The sequence below is a fragment of the Pongo pygmaeus genome, chromosome 22, assembly GCF_028885625.2.
Source record: "Pongo pygmaeus isolate AG05252 chromosome 22, NHGRI_mPonPyg2-v2.0_pri, whole genome shotgun sequence".
Classification (NCBI taxonomy): Eukaryota; Metazoa; Chordata; class Mammalia; order Primates; family Hominidae; genus Pongo; species Pongo pygmaeus.
In genome coordinates, this window is record NC_072395.2 from 41,377,151 (window position 1) to 41,393,829 (window position 16,679).

The 16,679-nt window shown below is 37.5% G+C and overlaps 1 protein-coding gene across 9 annotated transcripts in view; it reads right to left on the reverse strand.

Annotated features, from left to right (window-relative positions):
- N6AMT1 (N-6 adenine-specific DNA methyltransferase 1) overlaps window positions 1-16,679 on the reverse strand; it is a 319,675-nt gene that overhangs the window by 46,018 nt on the left and 256,978 nt on the right. The window lies entirely within an intron of this gene.

A 16,679-nucleotide genomic window follows, 5' to 3' on the forward strand; every position in this document is an offset into this window, starting at 1 on the left:
GGGAGCTCTATGGCCCCACCCACCACTTGTTCCTTCCTCTACTACCACAGCTGATGCACTCTTGAAAGCATCACCTCCTGGCTGGAGGCCAACCAACCCAAAACCAGCACACGTAACAAAAATACAACCAAGAATCCTCACAGGGTCCACTTCACTTCCCTGCTACCTCCATGGGAGCAGAAGCTAGTATCCATGACTAGGAGACCTGAAGATGGATCACATCACAGGACTCTTTGCCAATACTCCCCAGTACCAGCTCGGAGCACAGTAGCTCTTCTGGGTGGTTAGATCCAAAAAAGAAACAACAATCACTGCAGTTCAGTTCTCAGGAAGCCCACCCCTAGGGGAAAGAGGAGAGCACCACATCAAGGGAGCACCCCATGGGAAAAAGAAACTGAGCTGCAGCCCTTGAGTCCCAAATCTTCACTCTGACATAGTCTACTCAAATGAGAAGGAACCAGAAAAACAGTTCTGGTAACACAACAAAACAGGTTCTTTAACACCCCCAAAAGATCACACTAGCTCACCAGCAATGGATCTAAACCAAGAAGGAACCTCTGAATTGCCAGAAAAAAAAAAAAAAACAGAAGGTTGACTATTAAGCCAATCAAGGAGGCACCAGAGAAAGGTGAAGTCCAACTTAAAGAAAAAAAATATGATATAGGATATGAATGGAAAAATCTCCAGTGAAACAGATAGCGTAAATAAAAAACAGTCACAACTTCTGGAAATCAAGGACACACTTAGAGAAATGTAAAATGCACTGGAAAGTCTCAGCAATAGAATAGAACAAGCAGAAGAAAGAATTTCAGAGCTCAAAGACCGGGCTTTTGAATTAACTCAATCTGACAAAGACAAAAAAATTTTTTTAAAGAACAAAGAAGTTTCAGATTATGCTAAATGACCAAAACTAAGAATAATTGGTGTTCCTGAGGAAGAAGAGAAATCTGAAGGTGTGGAAAACATATTTGAAGGAATCATCCAGGAAAACTTCCCCAGCCTTACTGGCGATCTACACATCCAAATACAAAAAGCTCAAAGAACACCTGGGAAATTCATCACAAAGAGACCATCACCTAAGCACATGGTCATCAGGTTATTTACAGTCAAGACAAAGGAAAGAATCTTAAGAGCTGTGAGGCAAAAGCATCAGATAACCTACAAAGAAAACCCTGTCTGATTAACAGCAGATTTCACAGCAGAAACTCTACAGGCTAGAAGGCATTGGGGTTCTATTTTTAGCTTCCTTAAACAAAACAATTATTAGCCAAGAATTCTGTATCCAGAAAAACTGAATTTTGTAAATGAAGGAAAGATAGTCTTTTTCAGACAAACAAATGCTGAGAAAATTTGCCACTACCAAGCCAGCACTATAAGAACTGCTAAAAAGAGCTCTAAATCTTGAAACGAATCCTTGACATACACCAAAATAGAACCTCCCAAAAGCAAAAATTTCACAGGACCTATAAAACAACAATACAATGAAAAAAAATTAGATATTCAGGCAAGAAATAACATGATAATTAGAATAGTATGTCGCATCTTAATACTAATGCTGAATGTAAATGGCCTAAATGCTTCATTTAAAAGATGCAGAATGGCAGAATGGATAAGGATTCACCAACAAAGTGTCATCAAGAGACTCACCTGACACATAAGGACTCACACAAACTTAAGGTAAAGGGATAGAAAAAAATATTCCATGCAAATGGACACCAAAAGAGAGCAGAAGTAGCTATTCTTGTATCAGGCAAAACAAACTTTAAAGCGACAGCAGTTAAAAAAGACAAAGAGAGACATTACGTAATGATAAACGGACTAGTCCAGCAGAAAAATATCACAATTCTAAATATATATGCACCTAACACTGGAGCTCCCAAAGTTATAAACAATTACTACTAGGCCTAAGAAATGAGATAGGCAGCCACACAAAAATAGTGTGGGACTTTAATACTCCACTGACAGCACTAGACAGGTCATCAAGATGGAAGTTCAAAAAAGAAACAATGAATTTAAACTATACCCTACAACAAAAATGGATTTAACAGATATTTACAGAACATTCTACCCAACAACTGCAGAATTTACATTTATCCATCAGTATATGGAACACTCCCCAAGACAGACCATATGATAGGCCACAAAACAAATCTCAACAAATTTAAGAAAATCAAAACTACAGCAAGTATTCTCTCAGACCAAAGTGGAATAAAATTGGAAATCAACTCCAAAAGGAACTCTCAAAATCATGCAAATACATGGAAATTAAATAACCTGTTCCTGAATGATCATTGGGTCAACGATGAAATCAAGGTAGAATTTAAAATATTCTTTGAACCAAATGATAGTAGTGACATAACCTATCAAAACCTCTTGGATACTGCAACCGATATTACAACTGATACCACAGAAATACAAAAGATCATTCAAGGCTACTATGGACGTCTTTACATGCATAAACTAGAAAATCTAGAGGAGATAGATAAATTCCTAGAAATATACAACCATCCAAGAGTGAACCAAAAATAGAGACTCTGAACAGACCAACAACAAGCAGCAAGATTGAAACGGTAATTTAAAATTATCATTTTAAATGGGAGCAGCTTGCACCTGTAATCCCAGGAGCAGCTCACACCTGTAATCCCAGCACTTTGGGAGGCCGAGGCAGACGGATCACTTGAGGTCAGGAGTTCAAGACCCACTTGAGGTCAGGAGTTCAAGACCACCCTGGCCAACACGGCAAAACCTCATCTCTACTAAAAATACAAAAATTAGCTGTGCATGGTGGTGGGCACCTGTAGTCCCAGCTATTCAGAAGGCTGGCGAAGGGGAATCGCTTGAACCCAGGAGGGAAGCAGAGGTTGCCGTGAGTGAAGATTGTGCCACTGCACTCCAGTCTGGGTGACAGAGAGAGACACCATCTCAAAAAAAAAAAAAAAAAAGTTACCAACAAAAAAATTTCAGGACAGACGAATTCACAGCTAAATTCTATCAGACATTCAAAGAAGAATTGGTACCAATCTTATTGACACTATTCCAAAAGACAGTGATAGAGGGATCCTCCCTAAATCATGCTATGAAGCCAGTATCACCCTAATACCAAAACCAGGAAAGGGCATAACAAGAAAAGGAAACTACAGACCAATATCCCTGATGAACATAGATGCAAAAATCCTCAAAAAAAAAATCTAGCTAGCCAGATCCAATAGCATATCAAAAAGATAATCCACCATGATCAAATGGGTTTCATAGCAGGAATGCAGGAATAGTTTAACATCTGCAAGTCAATATATGTTATATACCACACAAACAGAATTTAAAACAAAAATCACATGATCATGTCAATAGATGCAAAAAAAGCATTTGACAAAATCCTTTCATACAAGGCTGAAAGTCCCTTCAGTCCTTTCATACTTTCATACAAGGCTGAAAGTCCCTTCAGTCCTTTCATACTTTCATACAAGGCTGAAAGTCCCTTGTATGCCGAACTTTCAGCAAGATCGGCATACAAGGGACATACCTTAAGGTAATAAATGCCATCTATGACAAACCCACAGCCAACATTACACTGAATGGGAAAAAGTTGAAAGTTGAGAACTGGAACAAGGCAAGGATGCCAACTTTCACCACTTCTATTCAACACAGCACCAGAAGTCCTAGCCAGAATAATCGGACAAGAGAAAGAAAGAAAGGGCTTCCAAAAAGGTAAAAAGGAAGTCAACCTGTCACTGTTTGCTGATGATGATTGTTTACCTAGAAACCCCTAAAAACCCCTCCAGGAAGCTCCCAGAACTAATAAAAGAATTCAGCAAAGTTTTCATATGCAAAATTAAAGTACACAAATTAGTAGCTCTTCTATATGCCAACAGCAACCAAGCTGAGAATCAAATTAAGAACTCAACCCCTTTTACAATAGCTGCAAAAATAAAAAATAAAATACTTGGGAAAATACTTAATCAAGGAAGTGAAAGATGTCTACAAGGAAAACTACAAAACTGCTGAAAGACATCATAGATGACACAAACATATAGAAACATATCCCATGCTCATGGATGGGTAGAATCAATATTGTGAAAATGACCATACTGCCAAAAGCAATCTACACATTTAATGCAATTCCTGTTCAAATATTACTATCATTCTTCACAGAACTAGAAAAAAATCTTAAAATTCATATGGAACCAAAAAAGAGCCCAAATAGCCAAAGCAAGACTAAGCAAAAAGAACAAATCTGGAGGCATCATATTATCTGACTTCAAACTATACTGTAAGGCCATAGTCACCAAAACAGAAAGGTACCAATATAAAAACTGACATATAGACTGATGAAACAGAATAGAGAACCCATAAATAAAGCCAAATACTTACATGAATTGATCTTCAACAAAGCAAACAAAATCATAAAGTAGGGAAGTGACACCCTATTCAACAAATGGTGCTGGGATAATTGGCAAGTCACATACAGACGACTGAAACTGGATCCTCATCTCTCACCTTATACAAAAATCAACTCAAGATGGATCAAAGACAAATCTGAGACCTGAAACCATAAAAATTCTAGAAGATAACATTGGAGAAACCCTTCTGGACATTGGCTTACCCCAGAGTGGGAGAAAATCTTCTCAATCTATACATCTGACAAAAGACTAATATCCAGAATCTACAAGGAACTCAAACAAATCAGAAAAAAAAAAATCCTATCAAAAAGTGGGCTAAGAACATAAATAGACAATTCTTAAAAGAAGATATACTAATGGCCAAGAAACATATTAAAAGTGTTCAATATCACTAATTATCAGGGAAATGCAAATCAAAACTACAATACGATACCACCTCACTCCTGCAAGAATGGCCATAATAAAAAAAAAAAAAAGAAATAATAGATGTTGGTACAGATGTGGTGAAAAGGGAACACTTTTACACTATTGGTGGGAATGTAAACTTGTACAACCATTATGGAAAACAGTGTGGAGATGCCTTAAAGAACTAAAAGTAGATCTACCATTTGACCCAGCAATACCACTCCTGGGTATCTACCCGGAGGAAAATAGTCATTATACAAAAAAGATACTTGCACACACATGTTCATAGCAGCACAATTCACAGTTGCAAAAATATGGAACTAGCCCAAATGCCCATCAATTAACAAGTGGATGAAGAAATGTGATAGATAGATAGATAGATAGATCGATCTACAGATAGATACCTAAATATATATATATAATATATATAAAATGAGTGCAAGCTATGTGACTGTACATAAATATGTATCTGTATGTATATATAGCACAGAAACCACAGAGTGGCTTCTATACTGGTGGACCTGAAGTGGTACACATGATCGGGGTGACTTCCAGCAAATTTTGACTCTGGAATCAAGAACTTCTATATTTGCTGATACCTCCCTCCATAATGTAACTGTGACTGCACATAGCTTGCACTCATTTTAGCCAGCAGCAAAAAGCTTAGTCAAAATAAAGAAACTTTTCGAAGTTCAAAGAGAAAAATTAATTAAATAAAATAAAATAGGATACCATCAGAATTCCCACACTATAGATGGGGAAACCATGGTATAGAGAGATTAAATAACTTTTTCAAATTACCCACCAGCAAAAGTATTCGCCTTGTCTTCTCAGGATCCTCACTATTATGGTAGCCTTCTCTCCTTTCTTTCTGCATATTCTTTTTTTTTTTTTTTTTTTGCCCTTAACCAAAACTTACGTATTCTATGTCCCCAGGACCTATCTAACAATATAATTAATTCACTAAAAAGAGTCAGGCCAAGTCATTTAGCTTAATGTGTCACATTTCCAAGATAGCATTTGTATTAAATAAAGACCTTAAGTGTTTTAAAAGAAAAAAAAAGAAATGGAGTTAAAACATGTAAGCAATGTCCTCAAATCTAAGTTGCAGTACTCCTACACTGATGAAACTTGCTGACTAGGACTTATATTTCCATTGTAAAGCATCATTATAAAAGTGCACTTTCTTCAGGGAAAAAGATACCCATGACTTTCTCCCAGGGGTCAAGTGCAGTGCTATGTTTTCTTCACTGTGGGAATATTTTCTAGAAGCACCAACAAACCAATGCCTGTCTCTTGCATACACATTATGAGGCCCTATTGCAGCAATGCCTGTCAATTTGAATAAAGTTTATAATTCCTTTCCCTCTCTTTTTTTCCCCCATCTCCATCCAGGAATTGAATTTATAATCATGGTGCAATATACAAAACTTTCTAACCATGGTAGATAATTGACTGAGAAAAGATGCATTATATATAGTTTACAAAATTAGAACTACCTAAGATGTCTGTTCTTATCTGTGAACATATATATCCTTTACACTAGACTGATATTCTTATAATCTGGTGGGGTTTTTTTTAAGTTTCTACGGTAATGCTTTTAAATTTTTCTTCAACTCTTCACTATGGAGCATAATGTTAGTTAGGATTACTTTTTATAATTCACTCTACTGGTTTTCATACATTAAAAAAATATATATTGAAACCTGTCCATCAGACATTTTGCAATTTAACAAAACTTTGAAATAAAAAGCTCTCCAGAAGTTTTCAGAGTGAAAAATATGATCAAATAGTGTAAGCCAAAGCCAAGATTTCAACTTGAGACTTCGCCATTTTCTTGGGCTCTATGGCTATTAAGAAAAACATGGTAGGCAATTTGTAAAACTAAATGATATTTTTTGGAAGAAAAAGTCCTTATATAAATTAGATTACAGTGACAGCTTGCTGACATATGAACCACTAGAATATGGAATTTAATAGATGACATCTGACTCAAATCCCATCCAAGAAGTTTGTTATCGGAAGTAGCACAAATGCCTCCACATGGCACATGGCACAGGCTCACCTAGAGAATTCGCTAACACAGCAGCCTCTAAGGACAGCACAAAAGTGGTTCTCTTGAGTTTCAAAACCCTTCAGAGCATTGAGTGATATTTTTCCATCTTGTAAGCATTGCTTTTTCAGTGAGGCCTTTTCCCACTCTATATAAAATTCCATAACCCCTTCCTAATCTCTGAACATTTCTCTGTAATGCATGGTTCAGAATGCCTCTTCTTGTCTACAGGGACAGAATTTCTTAACTGCAGAGTAGGAATGTTCCGGCATGGTGAGGTACAAGGGCGATATGGGTGGCTTCTCCCTTTCCTCATTTATTAATAAAACTGACTCTCTTATTTGTCTGCAAATAAGGGAAGAATTTAATTTCCCACTGCATTCAAATGATTCTTAGAAAGATCTGTAGTTCATGACCCTGAATGAAGCAGGAAGACGCAGGGAGTAAGATGCTGGAAGGAAGAAAGCAATAAGAAAGAAATACATTCTTTGGGGTTTTACTAGGGTCGTCTCTCTCTTTCCCATTTCCTTTCCTCCCTCCTTCCCTCTTTCCCCCTCCTCCTCTTCCTTCTCTTCCTTCTTCTTTTCCTCTCTCTGTCTCTCTGTCTCTGTCTCTCTCTCTCTCTCTCTGTCTCTTCCCCACAAACCCCCACCTCCAAGAATGAGATTAGACCACAGGACCAGCAGAGAGGAATGTTGAGTCACAGAGCTGGAGTCATAAGCACACCAGCATGAGGACCAAAAAGTCAGGAATGAACTGAGCTTTCAGATTCTGCTCATTACAATAAATTCTTGCCAAAAAAATAAAAATAAAAAGTGTAGATTTTATTTCCCTTCCGGTTATTTCAAAACCAGGAGGAGGGGCACCTTTCTTTGGTCCCTTGTTTAAATCTTGTACTGGAAAACCCAAAGTGAAATCACTAGAACCACAGTCCACATGGTATGGAATGCCATGTTTGTCTGCCTTCCACAAGGCTAGAATTTTATTCGTTAATGCATTATAATTAGGTTCAAAATGGAAAGGCTTAACGATTGCTTTTATATTTTTAATGCTATATGTTATATAGGAACTAGTGCAGTGATCTCCAGAGTAGGGTAGATAAATCACAGGAAGTCTAAGATAGCCCACTGAGGTATGAAAACAAGACAAAAGTTATGTTGATTTTTATAACAAGAAGAAAAAAATAATCATAACTAATATTTAAAGTACAAATAATGGCAACTTCACTAGGTCCATATATCAAGTGCCACTTGTCATGTTTAGTACATGGGGTCTCCAGAGGGAACGTTTTGTAATAAACAGGGGTTGACAGTGGAAGCTTCAGTCACTGATCACTTTCAGCTTACAGATCAAATTATCTAGACATAATTTCTCTAATCCTCGAAAAGTAGCTTTAAAAGATTTTTCAAGGCTGAATATAGTGCTAATAATATAAGCAACAAGGAAATGTAGAACTAACTCTTCTGCTTTGGGGAGAGGTTCTTCGCTAATCACATCATGAGATTTTGAAAAACAATGGCAATTTTCATCAGATATGACAAGAAGTCTTGCCATTGAAACAATAAAAAAATTATTGGAAATATGGACTTTTATCCAGCAGTATTGAGAATGAATCGTGCCTTAAATGTATTAGCTAAAGATAATTTTTTTAAAAAAATTGGTCTTGTTTGAAGTTATGAATTTTTATGAAAAGTCTTATTCTAATAAAATATTAGATTTTTAAGAAACTGTAGTTTTTTAAATTCTATTACCTGCAAAATTCTCTCTAAAACTTCCCTGATACACGAAAAATTCCTGTGTTGAAATGCTAGCCTATGCCATTGTAGGAAAGCTCAAAATTATCACAAAATTCTTCTTTTAACAAGTTGGATACTGTGTTTTTGTAATTTTGTTTTTCTATTTCCCAGTCATTTAAATATTTTCCAGATTGAATATTGCCAGTTCCTATCCTATAAGTACCATTTGTATACCCTTTGCTATTCTAGTTTCTCATTTGTGGATGGATTCCAGTTTCTCTCTGTCCAACTCAAAAAACTCAACACATCACTCAGGATTGGATCTAATCATTGTGGCAGGCAATAAAATAATTGTCATTCTTGCTCAGTTACTTCACCAATATTAAATAAGAAACCATCAGGTACCAAGCACTTTTTTAAGGCATTGAGGTACAGTGATACAAAGTATATAAAGTCTTGCTATGATAGAGCTTAGGCTCCAGAGAGCTGGCCACAGACAATTAGTTGGTAAGGGAAAAAAATAAACAAATAAACAAGAAAAATAAGACTTAGACATAGGAGCCAGACAGTGAAGTACAACAAGGTGATAGGTCAGAGAGCGACTTGGTGGCTAATTTGAATTGGGTGGTCTGGAATAGCCTTGCTGAAGAAGGTTACATGTATTTGAAGATCTAGAAGAACCTTCCACACAGAGGCACAGCCAGTGCCAAAGCCCTAAGATGGGAAGCAGTTTAGCATTGAGAAACTGAAGCACATCTGGCAGGGCTGGAGTAGAGGGACGCAGGGAGAACAGTGCAAAATGAGACTGGAGACGCAAACAAGGACCAAATAATGAAAGACCTTGCATGACATGCTAAGAATATGTTGTTTTGTGCTGATTTCATACTGAAGACCCTTAATGGTGTCAGTATCAAATCTCTCACTGCTTCCCTTTCATACCTCATAAGTACTTACTGGTAATCAGCCAACCATTGCTGTAAGCTCTCAGACTGCCACCTCTAGTCACAATACTACGAGTTCTCTCAGCTCTACAAAGCATTGGCCATTGCCGCACGGAGAGATGCATATAAAAGTTGTCTCTTCACAATCCAAACAATCTACTGATTCTTGCTACCTTAGCAGCTCATGATATGGCACTTCCTTGTTCAGTGCCTGGACAAAATAATATTTCTAAAGGTCGTAAATTAAAATTGTAAGTTATTCCTGGAAACAGCAAAATGAGAATGCTTGATTCATCTCTAATATTCTGGTATTTGGTATTCTTGACTGCCTTTTTTTTTTTTTAAGACAGAGTCTCATTCCCATCACCCAGGCTGGAGTGCAGTGGCATGATCATGGCTTACTGCAGCCTCTACTTCCTAGGCTCAGGTGGTCTCCCACCATACCCTCCTGAGTAGCTGGGACTACAGGCATATGCCATCAAGCCTGGCTAATTTTGTACTGTTTGTAAAGATAGAGTTTCACTATGTTGCCCAGGCTGGTCTCAAACCCCTGGGCACAAGTGATCCTCTTACCTTGAACTCCCAAAGGGCTGAGATTACAGGTGTGAGCCACCATGCCCAGCCCTGGCTGTTTTAAAGATTAAAAGAATAACAAGACAAATAGAATCAAGAGCTATCAAAATTAGGATAAGAATTTAAAATTAATAATATGAGTGGTACAATAAGCAGATTTAAATTACTTCTCCTTGAAATGTGACTTAAGAATTTCAAATCTCTCATAGCTTCTTCCTCTGCGACCTCACTTTTCAAAGCAAAATGTTCAGGTTTTCATGACTTACAACTGTATATTCACAAAAACAAACATGTTTTTTGCTTGAACTTACAAAAGGAATTTTCTGGCCTATTTTCTTGTAATTACCGTGCACTTAATCTTTGATTAATGGCTTATATGTTGACACATAGTTCATAGTGTGTTTTATACTTCTAAATCATTCTCTACTATAAATAAAAGATTTGTGTCAAAACTACACTTGGAAATTTTATTTTGAATTGATTATTAAAGCAAAGCTAGGTCCACTAGTAAAATATTGTTGAATCACAGGTGAACCTCATTTAACTGTATATTTTGGATTGATCTCCATCTTCTTAAAAATTACTATGTAAATTGATATTGTTGAAAAAACAATTAGAAACAGATTTATAATCTGTCAATGATCCTATACAACACTCTCCTATAACTCATCCTTGCACACATGAACACATATCCTAAGGTACTTTTACTTTTTGACAGTACATTGGCACACAGCTCACTCAATACTAATGATCACTTTTTACACTTATTAGTGTGACTGTGGAAAATTAACATTCAAGTTTATATATAATAATAAACTAACTTTTGATGAGGTATTCCATGTACATTGGTCGTTATGAACTGAATTGTGTCTACTAAAAAAATTCATGTAAAGTCCAACCCCTGGTACCTCAGCGGTATGACTGTATTTGGAGAGAGGGTCTTTACAAAAGCTATGAAGTTAAAATTAGGTCACTAGGGTAGGCCTTAACTTAATATGATTGGTGTACTTATAAGAAGAGGAAGTTTAGACACAGACATGTACAGAGGGAAGATGATATGAAGACACAGGGAGAAGATGGCCATCTACATGCCAAGGAGAGAAGCCTAGAGTGTATTCTTCCCTCGCAGCCCTCAGAAGGAACGAATCCTGTCAATATTTTGATTTTGAACTCCTAGCATTCAGAGCTTGGAGAAGATACATGACTATTGTTACAGCAACCCTAGCAAACTAATACACTGGTTTATAACAAAGAGTCTGCAAAAATTAGAAACAGCTCATATAATTTTGTGCCTTATGAGAAGTTATTTTCTGGCAATATATCTTTAAGAGAACATGAAGTAAATACCATAAGGTGACATAAAGCCTTTGAAATAACAAATTAAAGCCAAAGCAAATTTACTGCCTTTTTGTAAATGGAATTTACTTTCACCAAATCTCATGGTCCTGTAAAAGTTGACATTTGTGAAGCATTCATTTTACCACCCATTGGCACTTCTCACAAAGATACTAAAATAAACTAGTAAAAGAGCTCTTAGTCCTTTCTAGGCATTGGCTACCATTAAAATCTTCATTTTATTTCTGCTCTTCTTTAACATACCTTCTTTCAGAGTCCTTTAAAAAAATTGTGTGGAGAGACTGCATTTTTATTACAAAAGGACTGAATAGAAGAACTATTGATTCAGTGCTTTCCTTTCTTCTCCATTGTCAACAATAATTGATGTTCCTACTGTGATATGGTTTTAATTTGGGTTTGGGTTGCTAAGGACTAAGGATAGCATGCAAATCAATAGAAGATTAAGGAACTATTGTTCCCACAAACCGTAATCTGAGATAAACACCATATGACTTCGTAAATCTAAGGAAATGTCTCTTAAAACTCTAATGCCAGGAGATTTTGGGCTGAGATGACACGATTTTCTAAATATACAATCATGTCAGCTGCAGAGACAATTTGACTTCCACTCATGCTATTTGAATACCCTTTATTTCTTTCTCTTGCCTGACTGCCCTGGCCAGAACTTCCAATACTATGTTGAATAGGAGTGGTGAGAGAGGACATTCAAATTTTGCATCCCAGAGGTGAAGCCAACTTGATCGTGGTGGATAAGCTTTTTGATGTGCTGCTGGATTCAGTTCGCCAGTATTTTATTGAGGATTTTCACATCGATGTTCATCAGGGATACTGGCCTGAAATTTTCTTTTTTTGTTGTGTCTCTGCCAGATTTTAGTATCAGGATGATGCAGTCTCACAAAATGAGTTAGGGAGGAGTCCCGCTTTTTCTATTGTTTGGAATAGTTTCAGAAGGAATGGTACCAGCTCCTCTTTGAACCTCTGGTAGAATTTGGCTGTGAATCCGTCTGGTCCTGGGCTTTTTTTGGTTGGTAGGCTATTAATTACTGCCTCAATTTTAGAACTTGTTATTGGTCTATTCAGGGATTTGACTTCTTCCTGGTTTAGTCTTGGAGGGTGTATGTGTCCAGGAATTTATCCATTTCCTCTAGATTTTCTAGTTTATTTGTGTAGAGGTGTTTATAGTATTCTCTGATGGTAGTTTGTATTTCTGTGGGATCAGTGGTGATATTCCCTTTATCATTTTTTATTGTGCCTATGTGATTCTTCTCTCTTTTCTTTTTTTTTTTTGAGACAGAGTCTCACTCTGCCACCCATGCTAGAGTGCAGTGGTGTAATCGGGGCTCACTGCAACCTCCGCCTCCTGTGTGCAAGCGATTCTCCTGACTCAGCCTCCCAGGTAGCTGGGACTACAGGCACATGCCACCACACCCAGCTTATTTTTGTATTTTTAGTAGAGACAGGCTTTCACCATGTTGGCCAGGATAGTTTTGATCTCTTGACCTCATGATCTGCCCGCCTCGGCCTCCCAAAGTGCTGGGATACAGGCATGAGCCACCGCACCTGGCCCTCTTTTCTTCTTTAGTAGTCTGGCTAGTGGTCTATCTATTTGGTTAATCTTTTCAAAAAACCAGCTCCTGGATTCATTGATTTTTTTGAAGGGTTTTTTGTGTGTCTATCTTAGTTATTTCTTGTCTTCTGCTAGCTTTTGAATTTGTTTTCTCTTGCTTCTCTAGTTCTTTTCATTGTGATGTTAGGGTGTCGATTTTAGATCTGCCCCTCTTTCTCCTGTGGGCATTTAGTGCTATAAATTTCCCTCTAAACACTGCATTAGCTGGGTCCCAGAGATTCTGGTACATTATGTCTTTGTTCTCATTGGTTGCAAAAAACTTATTTGTTTATGCCTTAATTTCGTTATTTACCCAGTAGTCATCCAGGAGCAGGTTGTTCAGTTTCCATGTAGTTGCATGGTTTTCAGTGAGTTTCTTAATCCTGAGTTCTAATTTAAATCTGGGTGCTCCTGTATTGGGTGCATATATATTTAGGACAGTTATCTCATCTTGTTGCTGTTTCACGCGTCCGTGTGAAGAGACCACCAAACAGGCTTTGTGTGAGCAACATGGCTGTTTATTTCACCTGGGTACAGGCGGGCTGAGTCCAAAAAAGGAGTCAGCAAAGGGTGGTGGGATTATCATTGGTTCTTATAGGTGTTGGGATAGGCAATGGAATTAAGAGCAATGTTTTGGGGGCAGGGGGTGGATCTCACAAAGTACATTCTCAAGGGTGGGGAGAATTACAAAGAACCTTCTTAAGCGTGGGAGAGATTACAAAGTACATTGATCAGTTAGGTTGGGGCAGAAATAAATCACAATGGTGGAATGTCATCAGTTAAGGCTGTTTTCACTTTTTTTGTGGATCTTCAGTTGCTTCAGGCCAACTGGATGTATACATGCAGATCACTGGGGATATGATGGCTTAGCTTGGGCTCAGGGGCCTGACAGCTGCATTGATCCCTTTACCATTATGTAATGCCCTTCTTTGTCTTTTTTTATCTTTGTTGGTTTAAAGTCTGTTTTATCAGAAACTAGGATTGCAAGCCCTGCTTTTTTTTGCTTTCCATTTGCTTGGTAAATATTCCTCCATCCCTTCATTTTGAGCCTATGTATGTCTTTGCACGTGAGATGGGTCAGCCCAAAATCTCCTTAAACTAATAAGCAGCTTCAGCAAAGTCTCAGGATACAAAATCAATGTGCAAAAATTACAAGCATTCCTATACACCAATAACAGACAAACAGAGAACCAAATCATAAATGAACTTCCATTCACAATTGCTACAAAAAGAATAAAATACCTAGGAATACAACTTACAACGGATGTGAAGAACCTCTTCAAGGAGAACTACAAACCACTGCTCAAGGAAATAAGGGAGGACACAAACAAATGGAAAAACATTCCATGCTCATGGATAGAAGAATCAATATCTTGAAAATGGCCATACTACCCAAAGTAATTTACACATTCAATGCTATCCCCATCAAGTTACCATTGACTTTCTTCACAGAATTAGAAGAAACTACTTTATGTTTCATATGGAACCGAAAAAGAGCCCATATAGCCAAGACAATCCTAAGCAAAAAGAACAAAGCTGGAGGCATCACACTACCTGACTTCAAACTATACTACAAGTCTACAGTAACCAAAACAGCATGGTACTAGTACCAAAACAGATATATATAGACCAATGGAACAGAACAGAGGCCTCAGAAATAACACCACACATCAACAACCATCTGATCTTTGACAAACCTGAATAAAAACAAGCAATGGGAAAAGGATTCCCTAATTAATAAATGGTGCTGGGAAAACTGGCTAGCCATATGCAGAATACTGAAACTGGGCCCCTTCCTTACACCTTATACAAAAATTAACTCAAGATGGATTAAAGACTTAAACATAAGACCTAAAACCCTAAAAACCCTAGAAGAAAACCTAGGCAATACCATTCAGGACATAGGCATGGGCAAAGACTTCATGACTAAAACATAAAAAGCAATGGCAACAAAAGTCAAAATTGACAAATAGGATCTAATGAAACTAAAGAGCTTCTACACAGCAAAAGAAACTATCATCAGAGTGAACAGGCAACTTACAGAATGAGAGGACATTTGTGCAATCTATCCATCTGACAAAAGGCTAATATTCAAAATCTACAAGGAACTTAAACAAATTTACAAGAAAAAAACAACCCCATCAAAAGTGGGTGAGTACACGAACAGACACTTCTCAAAAGAAGACATTTATGTTGCCAAAAAACATATGAAAAAAAGCTCTTCATCACTGGTTATTAGAGAAATGCAAATCAAAACCACAATGAGATGCCATCTCATGACAGTTAGAATAGCGATCATTAAAAAGTGAGGAAACAACAGATGCTGGAGAGGATGTGGAGAAATGGGAATGCTTTTACACTGTTGGTGGGAGTACAAATTAGTTCAGCCATTGTGGAAGACAGTGTGACAATTCCTCAAGGATCTAGAACCAGAAATATCATTTCACCCAGCAATCCCATTACTGGGTGTATACCCAAAGGATTATAAACCATTCTACTACAAAGACACATGCACACATATGTTTATTGCAGCACTGTTCACAATAGCAAAGACTTGGAACCAACCCAAATGCCTATCAGTGATGGACTGCATAAAGAAAACATAGCACATATACACCATGGAATATTAATGTAGCCATAAAAAAGGATGAGTTCATGTCCTTTGCAGGGACATGGATGAAGCTGGAAACCATCATTCTCAGCAAACTCACACAGGAACAGAAAACCAAACACTGCATGTTTTCACTCATGAGTGGGAGTTGAACAATGAGAACACATGGACACAGGGAGGGGAAAATCACACACTGGGGCCTGTCGCAGGGGTAGGGGGCTAGGAGAGGGATAGCATTACGAGAAATACCTAATGTAGATGACGGGTTGATGGTGCAGCAAACCACCATGGCACGTGTATACCTATGTAACAAACCTGCACGTTCTGCACATGTATCCCAGAACTTAAAGTATTAAAAAAAAAAAAAAACTCTAATGCCAATTTGCAGTGTCAAGCAAATGCCAGCAGTTTCAGACTCATGAGTAAGGAAAAACTAGAAGGCTGTAAAACTGAGAAAGAAGTTATTGTCTTATCGGCAAAACAATTTTAATGTGTGTTCTGTTAGCTGTATAAACTGGAATGTATGAGCCATTTTTCAAAAAGAAACAACAAAGTTCATTTCTAGTCTTTGTAATACCAGAAGCACAGAGAAAAAATTATATTCAGATTTTGTCCAGAATTTTAGAGAAAATTAATGCTCACATCCACTATGGGAATTTTGATGCTAAAGCAAAGTAGCCTCTCCTCTCCATTGAGAAGTCCCATCATCCTATCCATAAAATTGGTAATTAGACACAGTTCTAAGTCAATCACTTCTCTCCATAATACATATGAAGTGACATTCTTCTATTACGATCTAAAACAAAGGTTAAGAGAATGAGGATAAAAACAGAGTTGTGGGTTCTGTTTGCTGCTGCCATCGAAGGGGAATATTCACTTAGTCAGAAGAGGGTGGCAGCGGTGGTTTTTAGGGCATGATGACACCCACAGTCATGTGTCTGGTCCCATCACTGTCCTAAGACAATAGTCTGTTTTGTATCAGGCTCAAGTCAAGTGACTAT